Source organism: Passer domesticus, chromosome 3, assembly GCF_036417665.1.
Source record: "Passer domesticus isolate bPasDom1 chromosome 3, bPasDom1.hap1, whole genome shotgun sequence".
Lineage (NCBI taxonomy): Eukaryota > Metazoa > Chordata > Aves > Passeriformes > Passeridae > Passer > Passer domesticus.
Genome location: NC_087476.1, coordinates 91516321 through 91530824, shown reverse-complemented (window position 1 = coordinate 91530824; position 14504 = coordinate 91516321). Strand labels below are relative to the sequence as shown.

The window sequence follows — 14504 nt, the reverse complement described above, 5'->3', positions numbered from 1 at the left end:
CAGGGATACTGTTTGGACTTATCATATTTTCCTGGCTAGCAGGCTAATGCCATTTTCCTGATGGAAGATTATAGAGATTTAATTAAAGCTACCATATTGTAATAATGGACTTATTTAATAGAAAACTGCTTTGGAAAAGGACAGTCAGACTAGATGCCAGTCTGTGTCTGGGACCTTCATGAAGTTTTTTTGTACTTTATGCTTGTAGCCAAAGCAACAATCAAGCCTTTGTTAATAATGTCCCTGCCACAGAAGAATAGCAGTGAAACTGTAGAAGTTAACTCTTTCATTCTGTATCTTATTATTGATTCCAAATTCAAAGCTTCTTTTCCAGCTATAGTAAAATAACCTTCAGTGGATTCTCTGCCTCCACAGAAAACAGTCACGATCTGACCATCTTAGCTAACATTTGAGTAATCAGTCCCAAACTGTTTGCAGGACTAATCAAAATTAGCTAGAGAGAGAAAATTTCTACTGGCTATCTTAATTTTAAGGAATACCTGTCCTAACAACAGTTTTATATCCTATAATCAGTATACTGATAGGTAATTAGAAATCAGTTTGTGTAAGACTTTAATTATTGAATAATAAGACAATATTATTGGGATACAAATATGCTGAAAGTTAGGATAACTTAAAAATTTGCATCTACAACTACCTGGAGACTGATATGCATACAAAAAACTAACATCTTAAGGCTCCTCATATCTCCTACAGACTTTCTAAAGCTTCCTTGCCCTAGAACGAAGATCATTGTGCAATACCACTAAGTGAAATCTAAAAACAGTTTCAATCTCTGTTGCCTATCAATCATCAGTTGTTTTTACTTCAGGTTATATTAATTTGTTTCTCTTTATTTTCTCTTTTCTTTGGTCTCCCTTTGTCTTTAATTTTCCCACCAAAAATGGAGAAGACTAATTTTATTTTAAATTTACTTATTAACAGAAAATTGCTTCTCTCTGCTGTTCATTTTGTTCTGTTGAACCATTCACATCCTGATAGTCTGACAGTATAGTTATTCCCATACACTTCCCTCATCTGGGATTGTGTTTCCAATAAGCCTCCCAAAAGCACTGTAACATTTACTAGCACACTTTTTAGCGCATGTGAAATGTGTGATTGTATTTATATTCAAGTCTTTTGCACATACATGTCTATACAAACCGGGAAAAATATTGCAAGTGTTTTTCCTAAGCTTTCTAACAATTTGAACCTTTTGGAGTTGCCTGCTTTAAATCCCAGTACAACTCTGTTTTCATCCATATCATTATAAAAACAGCACAGAAACCTTAAAATAACCAGATGCAAAACCCACCAACCAAAACATTTCTCTAGTTAGCTGGAATAAAAGCTTTGAGAGATAGATAGATAGATAGATAGATAGATAGATAGATAGATAGATAGAGACAGATTTTGAATTACATCTTAACTAACTTTTATTACCATTCCTATTAGCAGTATGATAATTTACCTTCAAAAGAAGCAAGGTGAATTAGTCTCTGGGATATTTATAGGTATCAATAATATTAACAATTCTTATAGATAACTTTTAATTAGTCTCAATTATAACCATACTATTTGTAGGATTTATGTGAGGAATGCACTAAGAGCAAAATGTGACAATAAAATCATCAGTTTTGTAAAATAAAAAAATCAATTTGAAGTTAAACTGAAGTTCCAGTCCGATGATTGGTTGTTCAATCATTCTTCCTTAGACTTCAGAACAGCAGCTCTTCACAGATAGGTAGTATATGGGCTTTAATATCTAAAAGCATACAGAAAAATGGTTTGCAAAATAAATAAAAGCCTCAGTGGATGCAATAATCAAAATTTTAAAAAGTATATATTTCACAACATCTTTTAAACATTCTCCAGTCCAAAGAGGACATAGAGACTTGATTCCAAGATGATAAAAGAAAGACAGCTATAATGAATAAGCTTAAAATCAAGTTCATAACTCATCTGACAGGTTACTGCATCCTTTGTAGCACTCTGATAAGCAAACACCCAGAGTGGGTCATTTGGTTAGGTAAGTCTTTTAAAAATATGCTCAAAACATAAAATAAAATTGCTGACACATCATTTTAAAAAACAGAGCTGTCTGTATATAGGCAATGCTGGCATGTTATATAACAGATATACACAGAGCAGCAGAATAAACCCATTTGGAAAGCACAGCAAAATGGTACTAAATTGTGCAAAGCAATTAGAACTGAACCTTTGCATTCTTTTCAGATTACTGAACCATGCATAGCTATTTGCTTTTTTTCAATCACAACATTGTGCACAGCTATATATTTAGAAATGCTTCTCTGGGAACTAATATATAGTTCAACCAGGGTGGTATCCACAGTGTCACCACGAAGGGCAAATGGATAAAGTTACCAGAGGGAATTATTCTTTTGTGGCAGGTTGATTTAGTCTTTTTAAATGACAGCAGCTGAACAATCAACTCTTATTTGTTTCTGTTACTAATAGGGAGGTGTTAGGCAGGTCAGCCTTGCAATAAAGATTTTCTGTGAGAAGAAACTGCCAGCCTTGATAAAAAAATTTCAACATTGGTAATAGTAAATAGAGAGACCAAGCAGTCCCTGAAGGTGTTTGAATCCATCATCAAAAGTAATCTATCTGCTGTGTTTACGGGCATTACTTTAGTCAGCAAAACTAATATTTACTTTCCTTACAGTTAATCAACTCTAATAATAATTTAAATAGAGATTGAAGTTTGCGAACTGAAACAGGAACTTCAAAATCCAAGGGATTTGTAGTAAGTGAACATAGCACTAAAAATGAGCTCTAATAGATAGAGATTTGAGAGAAACAACTTACCTCTATTTACGTGTTTGAAAAACAACCGTAAGGTTGCATGCAGAGCACACGATGCAATGCTCTACCCCTGGGACAGCAAATATCAACTGGCAAAAATAAAACTAAATTAAGCTCTCAGTAGGATAATCAAAAACAGGTCATCAAGGCAGTGGTTGCCAGCTCATCAGCAGCTTGGGGTGAACCTTTACTCTACTTGAACTTACTGTAACCTGGGAATTCCCAGTGCCAAAGGCTGGGGTTGCTCCACAGGGGCGCCAAGGCTGGCTGTGCTGCACTGCCTGTGCAGAGGGAGTGAGGGAGGCAGGGAAGGAGGGAGGCAGGGAGGAAATCCAGCTGCTCTGCTGTGGCCCAACATGCCTCATCCCTTCCCCCATGGATTGGGCTGTTGCTCCCACCCAATGGGCACCGGAGCCCGTGTCAGGCAATGTTTCTGCGTGGGAGCACTGTGGGGCCAGCAGAATTCTTCAGGTGCAACCAAGCTGATGGAAAAGCCTAAAAGCTCTGCTCAGCTCTCAGGAGCAATCCTCTGAGCAAGGCTGGACTTTAGAGAACCTCAGCCCATGCCAGGAAGTTAAGCCAAATTATCCCATTTCCCTGGCCAGTGGAACCCAAATTTGTCACGGTGCCAACACAGTTTGGCTACTTGGTCTATGAGGAATGTACCTACCAGCAAAGGCAGTCCTCAGACCACTTCCTACCCTGCAGGGAACATTCCTGTTACCTGAAAGATGAGTTCAAAGGCTACAGTAGGGTAAATCTCCTGTGTTTCTATTAAGGATACCTTCTTGCTGTCGTTAGCATAGTTTTAGTCCAGTAAAAGATACCTCTTCCCCCAAATGCAATTACAAATTTTGTCATCATCAACTTTTTACCCATATATGCCAGGAAACCCATGTGTTTCCAGTTCACCTGTTGTTATCTTCAGCCTTTCCTGAAAGCTCAGTCCATTGATCCCATCTCCATACTGTCTACACCTCAACTGAAAGTGTTCCTCTAAAACCACCCTGCAAATAAACACAGACTGGTATTTCTCAACCTGTGTTTTGCTTTGTTTAGAACTTTTGTACCTATTTTCAGACTCAGAGGAGGCTCCTGCGACATGTTTTACACGCAGCTACACAGTTTGGCTGACTAGCACCTCTTGGCTGTGTATTGTGTCCTTGCCTTGGTTCTACCCCCAGCCAACAGTTAGCAAACTGTTTCTTGATTAATTTATCTCCTTGCCTAGTGTTCAGTGCTCCCCTGAGGAATTCCTCTTGTTTCCTGCCACTTTTATCACTCCCCCTCCTGCCTACTCTGCACTCTCCATGAACACTTGCAACACTTCTCCAGGTGATGGTAGTTCCTCCAGTTCCTACCCCTCCTTCCAAATGTCAGGCATCTCTGAGACTCAAGACTGTGAAAAAAAATAAATTACAAGCTTTGGCTTTACCTGCCTTGGGATTTTCTTCCTTTTCTTTGTAAGAATTTAGATTCACCAAAATATCCACACAAGTATCCTGTTTTTTCTCCAGAAATTTCCTTCTGAGGTTTGCCCAGCAAACTCTGAGTATGCTTCCCTAGGACCACTTCCAGACTCCTCTTTCTCTCTCAGCTTTTTCCTCCTTGATATCAGTGTGAATGCCACCTGCAATTGCTCAAGGCAAAGGAGATATTGTTAAAGATCTGCTTCATTCTAGAGAGCATTTTCTAACTGATTGCAAACCGAGTTTGCCCATTACACAATGGGCTGCAGCAAAGGGCACCATTCCCTGTAACCACCAAATGCTCTCACCACTACAGTGACTAACAGGGTGAGGTCCTTTCCCTTTCCTGCCTTGTGAGGATAAATGTTCCCTGCTCTCTCAAGTCATCCCTGTGTTATGTATGCCATTCCATCCAGGGTTGATTGGAACCTGGGGAGAAAAAATGATGCAGATATTTAGTTAGGAGTTATGCATTCCACACATCTATTTCTGAACTGTGTGTACAGAATCTATTCTGTTCTAGTATCTTCTTTTTCTCACTTTTTAATTTTAGGTGTTTTTCAAGCAAAGCCTGTATTTTGGGTTTGAAAATAGATGACATTTTAGTGAATCACTTGAAAAGCCTAGGTCCTGCCCAGAATTTGAAAGATTACATCAGGCTGGAGAGTGCTGGTTTATGCTGGGTTAAAGAAACATATTGTGAAAAGTAGTTGTGCTTAAATGGCAGAATGAAGAGAACTAGTAATAGTGAATATTACTACCTTTAGTATTCACATCCATTTTAAGAGCCTGGCCTTACTGGACAGACTTCATTCAGAGGTATGATGGACAGAGCTCAGTTGTAACAAATGGCACAAGCAGAGGAGGCTGAATAGGCATGGCCCAACACGGTGATTCCACCATCCCCTGTCTGCTGAGCTGTGAAGCAGGAGTGGCAGCATTTCTATTTAGTGGCTGTAAATAAACTGGCCAAAGTGAAAGAAAACCAGACAAAGGTGGGATGAAAATAAGATATAAATAGTGAGAAAGATTGAATACTGGAGATTTAGTTTCTTATTAATGGATATAACAAACCCAAGTATGTGACAGACTAGAGCATACCTGATGCTTAATGGTAAATTCATGTACTTTCCAAAGGCTAAGGAAAGCCATTGTATATGTGTAACACTATTGCAGTTTTTCCTTTTAAAGCAATTAATTTGCACCAGGAAGAAATGTTAACCCAGAAAAGTTAAATTTATACAGAAAAAGGATGTCAGTCTAGGGGCTGAGTTTACTGCAGTATCCTGAAGGGGACATCTCTGAAATCAATCCCAAATTTTATTTAAGTATTTCTGTCATGTTAAGCTACTTTACAAGGTGTTACCATGCAAGGTGTTGGAAACTGAAGTTCACATTAAAATGATGTAATTTGCAGCAACTCTTAAAGGAAAAAATGCAAAAAATTGCTTAAGAGGCATTTTATGAGAGCCTATGTATCAGAAATGCAGATGATAATACACAGTAATTACTACAAGTTTTTCTGAAATTCTCAGGTGTCACTAAAAGGCTGAACAAGGTGTGACAGCGTACAGAAGGTATCACAAGGCAAGCTCAGGAGTAACTTTACAGTGCATTAATCATCCTCTTCCCTTAAGGAGCAGAGCTTTCCTCCTCAGAGCCTTACACAGAATTGTTTCCTGTAAATGTGACCTTTTTGGAGCTGCTACAGGTAGGAAAGGTTAATGTGCAGACACCTAAATGCTGTTCTTACCATCCCTAATCATGAGATCATCTGATAATACTGGATTATCAATTCTTGTTTTAATTTTTCAAATTAGTCTAGCACACAATTGTGGTTTTTTTAAGTTGACAACATGGCATTTATCCAGTGTGGTGTGGTCTTTTTAGTGCAATATGAACATTCATTCATTTCAGTGAGAGCTGTCACTGCAAGGACTCTTTCAGCATCACCCCAATAAAGGAGCGGTCAAATATTACTCAGAGAAAGGTGCAGCAGGCCAGGCCAAGGCAAGCCTTCGAACCACAGCTGCCTGGTCTTCCAAGAAATTCCCTGTCTGCAAAAGAAAAGACCACAGATGCTTCCCAAGAAGGAAACCTTCCTCCCACTGCAGTTCCAGGGATGTGAGAGGGAAAGAACGAGAAGGGAGGTAGGAAAAGCACTCAGGATCCATAGGATATAATGTACTTCAGGCTCCAAAAAGTCATAAACTGTCCCTTGATTCCAGTCTCTCAATTCATATCTGTAACTTCCATCAGCAAAATTTTGAAATACTTGCAGTAAGGCCTTTTCCACATTTGGTTATTAAATTAATTGACAAAAAAATTCCAAATTGCACCAGATGCTTCCTCGACATGCACTGGGTGTTTCTGAAAGGGGACATCAACTTGCTGTACCTTGATTTATAGAATTTTTTTCATTAGCACTGTGCTTCAATGTGATGAATACATTTATGGCTGGTTCACATTAGACTTCAGAAATTATATTGCTACATGAACTGTGCAAAAGAAAATACACATTTCTACCTTCTCTGCTTCACCAAAAAAACCAAGACCAAATTACTTAAATGCCTTAATAAATGCAAGTAGACATTTAATTCTAATTCAAAATCTGTACAGCAAAAGGACTTGCAAATCATCACATAAGGTACTTCAGACCAACATTTACATAACTGTTAACAAACTGTTTATTGTTTATAGAAATAATCTTTTGCCATAGACAACTTGCTCACAGATAAAAGCCAGCTGAAAGAACTATCTTAATTTGTCTGGGTTGCATTTTCTATTAGTATTGCCTTTCTTTTTATTAATAAAACAGAGCTTTCTGGCAATTCCTACTTCCTAAATTTATAAGACCTGTAGTCTGGTAGTCTTAAATAGCTATCCAGGGGTTTTAAATAAAAGGGAAATTATCTCTATGCCACTGAAACAACAGAAATTTGTGGTCTGTGATACAGATTTATTGATTGGAAACTCTCCCAAAGCTAGAACATGAATTACATTTCATTTTGCAAACTAGAGTTAATAGCCAAGATTAAAATAATCAAAATTAATAATCCAAATAATTAGCTAGATTTAAAATCATTTAGGAGAACAAATTACAAGTTGTTTGATCCCAGGTTGAACACGAGTCTGTGACATCACACAGGCCAAACAAACCACAATTGTGAAACATTTCATTGTTGTGAATTTTCCCCCCTAGCACGATGCATTGGCTTCCCTGGAAACGGCAGCACTGAGCGTGATGTTATGTTCCTGAGAGTGAGGAAGTGTTCTGATTGACTGATGATCATTTTAATGTGGCATTTTAATCTAGTTAAACCACAGGGCTCAGGCAGAGCAGATGTTCAGTGTGTGCCTGAACTGACAGCCCTATCTCCTTTCAGCAAAAACACAGACACTTTTATTCCACTCCCAGAATCTCCAGATATGGGATTTGAGGACACGTTGACCCAGGTTGCAGCGAGGACATGACTGCACTCCTAGAAGCAATTAGATACAGTTTTCCTCATCTGGGCTTTGAAAAATCCCAATGCAGGCATTTTGTTATAAACAAACATCTGGTCATGTCTCAGTAACAAAGAAAGATAAAGTGTTTTTGACAGAACTTTGCCCTCTGGTCAAACTTTGCTTTTCACCGGTGTCTTTCATTTATTCCTTTTTGAAGACTATTTGCACAGGCCTCTAACAGGATGTCAATAAGCAGATTCACTGATATGGAGAAAAGTGATTCAACAATCTGAGTATAGTTTTTAGAGCAAATAAGGAAAATTGAGAGCCTGTAATAAACAAAAAAAAAAACAACCAACATAATCAAATACACCAGATCAAAGCTAATACAATATAGTGACAAGAGTAGTTTTTTTTGGCTGCTTTCAGTGAGATCTAAACACAGATACTTTTTCTTGTACAGGACAAAGAAAAGCTACAAACCCTAGCACAGTACAGCTAAAGTGCTATCCCTCTACTCTCTCTCAGCCAGAAGCATCAGGAGGTTCTTTCCTTGTTAATCACAGCAAAATAAGTTGGCACTTCAAAATTCAGAAATAAATCTCATCTTTGCACATTGAACTTTACATTCACCCTTTTGTCAGCTGGGCAGGTATCTCAGAGGTGTCTGGTGAAGCTGAGGGAGGACACACAAGACAGCTGCAGCCAGGGGTAGTTGTCTGCCCTGTCCAGGAGAGTATACTTCCATATATTAGTCCTCAGCTCTGCTGCCTGAACTGAGAAAAGCAAGGTGACCCTACGCTTCTATTTTGCTAAAGAATATTCACTGACATGACAATGCAGTAAGTGCTGACATTTTACTGACACTCCTTTATTATGTAGGCCAGATAGAAACCACATCAGTAGGGTACCCTGGACAAGAAAGGTGCCACCAAGCATATACCAGAGTGTTTAACAGTATAAAACAGCAGATGCCAAGAACTGAATCCACTGGATATTAATTAAAGTAGATTGTCCTTAAATAGCCCCCAAAAACCATCTTACAATCCCAGTTCTTTCAGACATTAAGAGGAACTGAGGGAATTCATAAATTTGCACCTTCCAGAGAACACCACCAATTATTTCACACAAGAAACACCAAACCAGGAGCTTTAAGTGAAGTTATTGGAGGTTGCAGAGGAATAGATTCTTGGGTTACAGAAGGGTTCTTGGAATACAGAATGTGTTGGGAGGCAGTACTGATAGTGTCCTGTGGGCTCCTTAAGACTTCCTGTATGCAGAGTGGGAGGAGGAGAAGCCCATTTGATGTTAATTCATTTTATCCTTTCAGAGTCTTTACCACATCCCAGCAACTATCCTCCTTGCTCTTGGACGTGTTTGGATGAAGAAAAAGAAAAAGAGAGAGAATTGAGATTGAAAGCACAGAAATTCTGGAGCAATCTGCAGACAGAGCATGGTTAAAAAAATGGGATTGTGTTTTATTTAGTCTAAGACTTAAAAATAAATAAAAAGAAAAAAATACTATTAAGCACACAAACTTCTCTGGCATATATGCCTTCTTGGCTGCTTTCTTAACATCTATCTATAAATTCAGCCCAGAAAAGCAGTCTTTTTAATGCCAGTCCATACTCTTCATGTCCCATGTGTTTGAGATATACTGCCCCACTTAGTTTTCTCTTCAAGATGCAAAGCAAAGACTCTGCAGCAGCAGATAGGCTAATGATAATAATCAATCTCATAGGTTATTCTTAGAAGGTAAATAGATTCCTCTCAAAACAGCAAATTATTTTCTTTGTCTACCTTTCTCCTAAGACAAGGGATAGCATAATTCTTGCATTGCCATGTTGCATAGATTTCTCTCCTGGGCTCTCTAAGCAATGCTTTATAAGTTATCCATGTGTACTGCAAATACAATTGTTTTTATTACTAAGCTGCTACCAGAACATAAATGATAAGCAAGTTTCTTACATGTATTCCTGACATTTTTCTTTAGAAGAGTGAAATTCACTAACAATGAAAACTGATACTTTAAAAAGAGGTGATTCAGCCTTCTGGAGCTCAGTGAACAGCCAGCTATCTATAATATTACACTGAGCAGGTTGACAGCTCACATTTGAGCTCCAAGTGATGCAAAATAAAACAGTATCGACGGGCTCCCCTGCATAAACAGGAAGAAAAAAAATCCACCTATCTACATAGACTGAGGTCAAGTATTTCCCCATGGAGTAATGTCCAGTTAGGATTTGGAAGTTTATCTAGTTCTGCACAGATGTCCACTCACACAGCTAATTAATATTTAAAGCTCATACAGTAGCAAAGCAATTCAGTTCCATGGCTTGGAGTTGTTATTCTCACTGAGCTAGACTTGAAGACCATGAATGTTAATTCCACTGCAGGGATGGGTGCCCTCTGCCCAGCTGTGATCTTTATCTTTGGTATCTGGCACAGCACAAAATATAGAGAGCTGACCAAGCTCATGGGGCAGAAAAGCAGCTTAGCTCCACCAGCCTGGATCCCTGCATTTGCTACTCCCACCCTTTTCCTCTGGCAAAGACCTGGCTGAGCTCTGTGGTGAGGGAGATGGACTGTGGCACATCAGGTAGCGCATTTCCAGCCAGTTGTGGTAGATCCAGATTGCTGCAGTGTGCAACATCCTGTATCAGCTTACACCCTCTGACGTTACCCTGATGGGCAGCAGCTGAGAGCCTCACACTTTCCTCTGTGAGCCCTTTTATGTCAGTAGGTATGAAGGCAGAACACGCCTTCCATCACCACGTCCAGCACAGCTGACAGCGAGTGCTATTTCCTGTCTGGAAACACAGAGGCTATCACACTAGCTAGCTAAAGCTGGAAAGCTCAGAAATTGCAGCCAGACATCAGTATGCCCTACAGAGGGTCTCAGGTGTGCAGCAGCCCACCTCCATCATTCCTGAAACACATAAGTGCATTAATCCATGGAGCTGACCCACCCCTGAATTATCAACACTGCAATGCGTCTGCTCTCATAAACTTCTGCAAACTGAATTAAAATGCAGCTACTTCGGAATGCTGTCTCAAAGAGAGGAATGTCTTTTCAAAAGAAAAACATGCTCTTTCCAAGAGTATTTTACCCACATAAACAGAGTTGAAATTCTCCCTTCAGCTTCCTTGCTCTGTTAGCTTTTCAGCATCTGATCATAGAGCAAGTATCAATAAACTTCACAGCATTCCCTTTAACTATTTGCTCATATTTTCTTGGCTTATGATCACCTTTCCTAGCAGGCACCATAAATTAACCTGCTTTTCTACATCAAACTACAATCTGCCCAACAGAGATTACCAGACATACAGCTACATCGTCTTGTTTGAGTATCTTGCCTGAATCAGTTTCTTTTGCCCTAAACAAAAAGCCCTGTTGAAAGCCTTGTGAGACAAAAAGTCTTCACACTCTCTAATTTTGCCACAGTTCTGCTTGGACAGAAAAAATGCCACCAGGTGAATGGGAGTGAATGGCCACTGTATCTTGTTCTTCCAAGGGTTCCCTTTCCTGCCAGGGGAAGGCTCTTAATGCATTCTAGCTGTGTCAGACTTGCCATCTGCCTCAATAAACTAGCCTTTGAACTAATTTGTCAATCCATCTACATCAGCAGCATTTATTTCATTAATTGGAAGAATTAGCCCATTGTAGCAAGTTGAAGGCTGTGAAGCCAAAATATACTGTATATTCTCCCAAGTGACCCAAAGACCCTTGGATGAACTCTTGGGGTGACATTAAAATGAATAGTTATATAGAAAAAATAGCATTTTAATGTTTATTTAACGTAGCTACCTTTCCAAAAAAAGGAACTTTCAACATTTTTTAACATCTGGTTGCCTTATTTTTTAGTTTGTTTCTTCAGTGGTATGAGCAGAACGTCTTCAATTTAGAGAAGACAAGTCTGTGTTCTTAGCCACACGGACACTCTCAGGTTACAGGCAGTGTGGAGGAGGAGAAGACACATGAATTCCTTTTGAAATTATTTTAGGACTGACATATTAAGTTTTAGGGGGCCAAGTCCTACTGTCCATTATGCAACTGAGATCAGTGAAGCTTGTCTGGAGCTAGAGCTGTGTACACAATACCAGTCTCACCAAGTGCTGCTGCATTTTAAGGACTGAAATATGTGAGGTAGAGCAAGCTGAATTACAACAGCTTAGCAGAAGAATTCATTTGTTCCCTTAAGTGGCTGAGATGTTAAATGGATGATATTGTAATTGAGAAGCAGGTTTGATACCACAAACCTCCCAAGCCCACAGGCTCATATACATATGTACTCTTTTATACAAACCTTCATATATTTACAGATAAAATTAAAACACTAGTTATAATTTATCTATTACAACACTAATATTATAATATATATGTTGGTGTATGATATGTGTTATATATGCAAGTTATACACTGTGTATTTTAGAGCCTTAAACATCTCCATTATCACTAGACCCTTACAGAATCCTTGGGATTTTTTCCGCATATTTCCTTGGTTTATGATCCTCTTTGCTAACAGATACGGAAATTAACCTGCTTTTCCATTAAAGAGCTCATCAGTCCTATCTATAAAAATAATCAGCTCTCCAATTCTATACAGTGTTCTCCCACCTGCCCACACAATTCTGAAGTCATGCTCTTAAAAGCAGCCTAAAAGTTCATGTTAAATTATGTGACTACAAGGAACTCTAAACCTTGCAGGATCACCAATCTCTAGCATGCAGAAATCTTCCATGGAGGGCCTTCTTCCTCTTAAATACAAGCCTTTGTGCTCACATCTGTCTGTGATAAAATTTCTGTGCTTCCAAACATACCCATAGCAAAAAGGCCTCCATGGTTTGCAAGAGGGTCCTACCAAAAAAAAAAAAAAAAAAAAAAAAAAAAAAAAAAAAAAAAAACCAAAAAACCAAACTTTTTTAGCAATAACTTTATAATTATTTACAAATAACTGGAACAAAAGTCAATTTTATAGCACTGGACTAGCAATCAGCCAGGCTGATTTCCTGATTAAAAAACCCTTTTTTACGCTTATGATGATGATAACCTTTTTATAGATGCCTCTTACAAAATATTTTTAATCCTTGCAATATGGAGTGCTTTTATCTCCTGCTAATTATCTCAGTCTAGTTTATTAAGTGAGCAGCTGGTCGTCAAATTTAATTTTGGCCACAAAATATGAAATTTGATTTAAATACAATCTTCATTGACAGCAATTACTTTCTAATCTCTAGCTAATTGTATGTCCTAAGAAGATTTTAATTTTTTGTTCAGAATCAGTACCAGATTAGCCTGCCTACAGTCACACAGATAATTATGCTTATTCTCCTAAAACACAGCCTCCCACAGGATTTTCTTTTTGTTCCTCAGAATTTTTTGATGCTTCACAACTAACATTTACACTGAATTCCAGTAAAATATTTAAAATGGAAAAGTAACTCCATCTCTCTGAGAGTTCCAAGACTTAGATTTGCTGTTGTTCTGTGTAAAATTGCACAGAAATTCTCCAGGAGTCCTTTCTTGCCAGATAGCATGATATTTTGTAGTCCCCAAAAAAAGACCTGCTTTCTTGCTCAGTCCTATCATTTTTAGAAAATAATTAAAATTCACCCAAGAAAAATATATATAAGGTCTAAACATTTATTGTTACTATTGAGAGTTAAAAATCAAATAAATATATTTTATTCTCTGTTGTGAAAATTAATAACCTCCAGTATGATTACATAGAGTACTGTTATAAGTAAATTATATCCTTCATTACAACTCAGCTTGCAACAAAATAAATGAACTTATGGCTGGTTAAATCGCAAGGCTGGAGTATTTAGTAAACACAAAAAGCTGTTTATTGCACTGACTTTACACACTCATAGTGGAAAGCATTCAATAACTTTTTTTAAAAGAAGGAAAAAAAATATATAATTCAGGTTTGAAAGTATTTTGCACTATCTTTCCTAGTCTCCTACATGAAGGTTTTCAAAAAGCAGCACAATTTCCTGAAATAATAATTTGCACACATAAAAATGGAATCCACTCTCCTATGCATGGAACAACTTGTGGGGCCCTGAAATTTATGCAGGAAGGCAATGTGAGCCTATTGCACACTATCTACATTCCTGCATCAGAGTATCATTGAATCATTTAGGCTGGAGAAGAACTCTAAGATCATCAAGATCCAACACTAACCCAGCACCACCAAGTCCAGCACCAAGTGCCCACTTTGGGTACCTTCAAAGCTACTAAGAACTAGCGAGAATTGCTAGTTTAACTCATATAAATAATCAGAACTAAACAGAATAACAATTCCTAAGTAGAATTTTCAAAGTGTGTGCTCTTCACAGTGAGGCAAGGAGTGTTCTTAAGGAGGAAGACTCACTGAGCCAGGAGGGAAACTCTCGATGTCTCTGACTTGAGTGGGCTGGGACTAAGACCATTTGCTCTATGAGAGGTCTCAGGTAGATGAAGCAGCCGGCTGCAGGTTGGCATGGCATAAGTAGAAGTTGCATGATGGTTTAATGTGCGCAAAGAAAATGTAATTTTACTGCTAACTGGACCACAGAGCAATATAGCCTTGAGATGTACTAACTACCTTCAGGATAAAGGTTTAGGGAAGATGTTTAGGAGTTCTGACACCATTGCCTTTGACAAGCAGTGACCTCAGCTGTGTCGTTAAGTGGGAAGAGAAAAGTGAGCTGATGTTTTACTAACAAAACAAGACAACCCAAAGTATTGTGGGATATATGACCATACATAACTTT

At 38.3% G+C, this 14504-nt stretch overlaps 1 long non-coding RNA gene across 1 annotated transcript; it reads left to right on the top strand.

The window, feature by feature from the left end:
• Window positions 1-7515: 7515 nt before the first annotated feature.
• Window positions 7516-9269, top strand: LOC135298185 (uncharacterized). Its single transcript, XR_010360183.1, has 3 exons — window positions 7516-7556; window positions 8390-8587; window positions 9076-9269. It is a non-coding gene; the product is annotated as an uncharacterized LOC135298185 (long non-coding RNA).
• The last annotated feature ends 5235 nt before the right edge of the window (window positions 9270-14504 follow it).